A 6,053-nucleotide genomic window follows, 5' to 3' on the forward strand; every position below is an offset into this window, starting at 1 on the left:
AGAGAGGTGCTAGTGTGAGCGGGGGTGGGGAGTGGGGGGCCGGGGAAGAGAATCCTAAGCAGGCATCGCACTGTCAGCACAGAGACTGACGCAGGGCTCAAACCCACAAACCATGAGATCATGACCTGAGCCGAAATCAAAAGTCGGATGCGTAACCAACTGAGCCACTCAGGCGTCCCTACTTTTATATCTTGTTGACTCTTCAGTGGTTTACATAGTTCCTGTCTAGGCACTCATAAACTATTTGTTGAATGAATGAGATCATTGGCCATGGGAGTAAATGTGGGGGAATGACAGGATATCTAGAGAGGAAATCAAGAGATAGATACAGATCATGAAGGGTCTTATGTATTACGTTTGGACTCTATCCTAAAGGTAATGGAAAACTATCAGCAGAAGATGATTTCTTTTGGGTTATAGAAAGATAATACAAAGGATAGTATAAACAATACAAAATGTAGCAATGTTCCAAAGAGGCAAAATGCAATGTGAGTAGTTTGTATGTTACCAGAGGAAAACAAGATAGGTTGTTAATAATTGCAGATCCCACTCTAGGGATTATATGTCTACCAGCCTCTGGGTGTCCAAGGATTTTGTTTTGCCCAATAACAACAACAACAGCAGCAGCAACAACAACAACGACAAAACAATAGCTAACACTTGGTGGGTGAGTACTTACTTTGTGCCAGACACTGTATATATATTAACTCATTTAGTCCTCACAACAACTATATGAATTTGCTGTTATTGTCTCTACAGTTGAAGTGACTGAGGTGCAAAGAGATTAATTAACTCACTCTAGATTATACTAGTAATAAATTGACAGAGTTAGGATTAAAATCTAGGCTGTCTGGCTCCAGAGTCTATGCTATTAACCACTCTGTTTTCTTTCCTCCTAGCCAATCGCTTCCTTGATCACTTCAAATATTAGGAACTACCAGTATGTCAGCAACATGGTTTAAGTAGTATGAACAGGAAATAAAAGAAGGTGATATTTCTTTTCCCTTCTCTTGGGTTATCAATAAAAATATTTCCCAAAATGTTCAGCAAAGTTCCTCTTACATCTTCTTGGCAGGAAAATCAGATTGCCATAATTGGTTTCCAGTCATGGGTTGAAGCAGAAGGGGCAAAATTCCACCTTCTCTGAGTACATTGCTTTTCTTTATCTGGACCAAATGATGGTTCTCTTAGCAAGGAGTAAGTGGATGAGCCCATTGGTAAGACCACCAACAATGTCTGCCACAAACATAATCAAACCATGAGACCAATGCAGTCAATGTGAGTGTACTTCAGGAAGAGCACTGGACTGGATTCTATTCTCAATCTGCCGTTCAGTAGCTACATGATCTCGGCAACTTATTTAGCCTCTCTGAACCTATTTCTTCATGTAAAACTTGTGCATACTATACCTTAAGATTGTATAAGAATTTAAGACAATACAAAGTGCCTAGCACACTGTCATTTAATAAGTTACAGTTGTTAAAGTTATGTTACTTTCCACATGTGAAATATAAAATTACCGTATGATTACATCAATTCCATTCCCAGGTATATACCCAAAAGAACTGAAAGCAGGGACTCAAGCAGATATTTGTACACTCATGTACATACATAACAGAATTATTCACAAGAGCCAAGAGGTAGAAACAAATGTCCATCAATGGATGAATGAAATGTCACGTGTACATTAGAATATTATTCGTACATATACCACTGGAATATTATTGCAATAGAATAGAATATTATTCAGCCTGGAAAAAGAAACTCTGACACATGCTACAATATGGGAGAAGCTTGAAGACATCATGCTCAGTGAAATAATAGACACAAAAGGGCAAACATTATATAACCCCACTTACATGAGCTACATGGAGCAGTCAAATTCTTAGAGACACAAAAGCAGAATGGTGGTTGTCAAGCGCTGGGGGGAGGAAAGAGTGAGGTTCTTATTTAATGGACACAGAGATTCTGATCTGATTAATAAAAGTTCTGGATATGGAGAGTGGCAGTGGATGTGCCACATTGTGAATGTACCTCATGCTACTGGATTGTATGCTTCACGTGGTTCAAATGACAAATTTCATGTTATGTATTTTTACCCCAAAAAAGTTAAAAACAAAACAAAAAGAAAACATTGAAAAAAGGCCTTTGTCACTTACTAGATCTGTGACCTAAGGCAAATTATATAACCTACTCAAGCCTCAGTTTCCTCATCTATAGAATGGGAAAAATAATAGTACCTACTTCCTAGGTTTATCACGCAATTAAAATGAGATGACTTGGTAAAGTACTACTTTGTCTTAAGTTTAATTCTTCCTAGCTTCAAAGGAATATTCTAATATTCTATTCTAATTCTAATTCTAGAATATTCTAATTCTAAAACTTGTGGAAGTCCTTAGTACTTTACTTAGCAAAATTGTTACTAACTATGGCAGAGAAAATGTGCATTTAAAAATTTTTTTTAATATTTATTTATTTTGTGTGTGTGTGAGAGAGAGAGCATGAGCAGATGAGGCGCAGAGAGAGAATGAGACACAGAATCCGAAGCAGGCTCCAGGCTCTGAGCTGTCAGCAGAGCCCAACGTGGGGCTTGAACTCACGGACTGTGAGATCATGACCTGAGCTGAAGTCGGATGCTTAATCAACTGAGCCACCCAGGCGCCCCCAAAAATGTGCATTTTTAATTTGACTGGATCGTATGCTAGGAGTATGTTTAGTTTTATAAGAAATTGCCACAGTTTCTTCCAAAGCAGGCATACCATTTTGCATTCCCAGCAGGAATGAGTGAGAGTTTCTGTTACTCCACATCCTTTCCAAGCTTTGGTGTTGTCAGTGTTCAGGCTTTTAGCCATTCTAATAAGTATATAGTGGTATCTCGTTCTTTTAATTTGCAATTCCTTAATGACATAATGATGTATAGCATATTTTTACATTTATTTGCCTTCTGTATATCTTCTTTGGTGGGGTATTTGTTAAGGTCTATAGACTATTTTTTTGAGTTTGTTTATTGAGAGAGAGAGAGAGACAGCACAAGCAGGGGAGAAGTAGAGAGAGAGGAGAGAGAGAATCCCAAGCAGGATCTGCACTGTCAGCGAGGAGCCTGATGCGGAGCTTGAGCCGGCAAACTTTGAAACCATGACCTGAGTCGAAACCAAGAGTCAGACACTTAACCAACCGAGCCACCCAGGCACCCCTGTAAACTATTTTTTACTTGGGGTGTTTGTTTTCTTAGTGTTAAGAGTTCTTTGTATCTTTTGGTAACAGTCTGTTACCAGATATATCTTTTGCAAATGTTTCCCCCAGTCTGTAGTTGTCTTTTCATTCATTTGTGTCTTTCACAGAGTTTTTAATTTTAATGAAGTCAAGCTTATCAATTCTTTCTTACATGGATTGTGTCATTGGTGTGGCATCTAAAAAGTCATCACCATACCGTCTTGTGTTATCTTCTAGGAGGTTTTTTTTTCTTGTTTATTTATTTTGAGAGAGAGAGAGAGAGAGTAAGCCTGTGTGGGAGGGGCAGAGAGAGGGAAAGAGAATCCCAAGCAGACTCTTCCACGTCAGCACAGAGGCTGACTCAGGGCTCGAAACCAAGAACTGTGAGATCATGACCTGAGCCACAAATCAAGAGTCAGACACTTAAACCAACTGAGCTTCCCAGGAGCCCTGATCTTCTAGGAGTTTTGTAGTGTTTGCATTTTACATTCAGGTCTGAGGTTGATTTTAACTTAATGTTTGTGAAGGGTCTGAAGTCTGTGTCTAGATTCACTTTTTTTTTTTTTTTTTGCATGTAGATGTCCAGTTGTTCCAGGACCATATCTTTGCTTCACTTTATTGTCTTTGCTCCTTTGTCAAACATCAGTTAACTATATTTGTGTAGGTATATTTGTGGAATCTCTGTTCCATTGTTCTTTTTGTTTATTCATTTGTCAATACCACAGTGTCTTGGTTGCTGTAGCTTTATAGTAAATCTTGGAGTAAGTCAATGTCACTTCTCTAAATTTGTTGTTCTCCTTCAACATTGGTTGACTATTCTGGGTCTTTGCCTCTCCATATAAACTTAAGAACCAGTTTGTAGATACAATAATTTCTGGGATTTTGACTGGCCTTGCACTGGTTCTATACATAAAGTTTGAGAGAAAAAATTGACATCTTGACAGTATTGAGTCTTCTTATCCATAAACATAGAACATCTCTCCATTGATTTAGTTCTTTGATGCTTTTCATTAGAGTTTTATAGTTTTGTACATAATTTCTCAGATTTATACCTAAGTATTTCATTCTGGGAAGATGTTCATATAAATAGTAATGTGTGTTTAATTCCAAAGTGAACTTTTATTTTATTTTAAGTGTTTTATTTGTTTTTGAGACAGAGAGAGAGCAGGGGAGGGGCAGAGAGAGACACACACACAGAATCTGATGCAGGCTCCAGGCTCCGAGCTGTCATCACAGAGCCCGACACGGGGCTTGAATTCATAGACTGCAAGATCATGACCTGAACCAAAGTCAGACATCCAACTGACTGAGCCACCCAGGTGCCCCAAAGTGAACTTTTAAATTGCCGGTAAATGTGAAAGTGATTGACTCTTACAGAATAACCTTGTATCCTGTAACCTTGCTATAATCACTTATTAGTTCCAGGAGTTTTCTTGTCCATTCTTTCATATTTTCTACATGGCAGATCACGTCATCTGCAAATACAGTTGTGTTTCTTCTTTCTAATTTAGTATACTTTTAATTTCCTTTATTCATTTTATTGCTTAGCGAGGACTTCCAATATGACATTGAAAAGTGGTGGTGAGAGGGGATATCCTTGCTTTGTAAGAGATATTAGTGGGAAAGCTTCGTGTTTCTCACCACTATCTATATAATGTTCCATGTGAGCTTGGAAAGGCTGTGTATTCTGCTGTTGTTGAATAAAGTAGTATATAGTTAAACATTTTATTCAAGGATTGAGAATGTTGTTATCTATGTCCTTATGATTTTCTCCCTGCTATATTTACAGGGGTATTGAAGTCTTCAATTATAATAGCGGATTCATCTATTTCTCCTCACAGTTCTATTAGTTTTTGCCTTACACAGTTTGACACTTTGCTGTTACACACATATATGTCAAGGATTGTTTGTTTTCTATCGTTATGTAATGCCCCTCTTTATCCCTGATCATTTTTTCTTGCTCTGAAGTCTGCTCTATCTGAAATAAATATGGCTACTCCTGCTTTCTTTTGATTCGTGTTAGCACAGTACATCTTTCTCCATCCATTTACTTTTTTTTTTAATTTTTTTAATGTTTATCTATTTTAGAGAGAGAAAGACAGAACACAAGCAGGGGAGGGGCAGAGAGAGAGGAAGACACAGAATCTGAAGCAGCTCCAGGCTCTGAGCTGTCAGCACAGAGCCCAATATGGGGCTTGAACTCATGGACTATGAGATCATGACCTGAGCTGAAGTTGGATGCTTAACCAACTGAGCCACCCAGGCACCCCTTCATTCTTTCTTCTCTTTGCTTCTCACTTTTTGAAATCTCTATTGTTACATCCTCAAGCTCAGAGATTCTTTCCTCAGCTCCGTCCAGTCTACCAATGAGTTCATCAAAGGCATTCTTCATTTTTTAATGTTTTTTTTTTTATCTCTAGCATTTCTGTCTTAAGAATTTCCATCTCTCTACTTATGTTACCCATCTGTTCTTGCATGCTGTCTACTTTATCTATTAGAGTCCTTAGAATATTAATCATAGTTGTTTTAAACTCCCAGTTTGGCAATTCCAAGATCTCTGCTATATAGGATTCAGATTTTCATTCTTGTTCTGTCTCTTCAAACGGTTTTATGTCTTTTAGTGTGTCTTATAATTTTTTCTTGATAGTTGGACAAAATGTACTGGGTAAAGTACATCATGGGTACTGGGTGAAGAACTGCTATAAATAGGCCACTAGCAATGCAGTAGTAAAATGTGAGGGTAGGGTAAGAATTCTATTGTCCTATGATTAGGTCTAAGTCTTCTAGTGAGGCTGTAACACTGGTGAACTTCACACATGCTTCTTTGTCTTACACATACC

The sequence above is a fragment of the Prionailurus viverrinus genome, chromosome A2 (assembly GCF_022837055.1).
Source record: "Prionailurus viverrinus isolate Anna chromosome A2, UM_Priviv_1.0, whole genome shotgun sequence".
NCBI classification, from domain to species: Eukaryota; Metazoa; Chordata; class Mammalia; order Carnivora; family Felidae; genus Prionailurus; species Prionailurus viverrinus.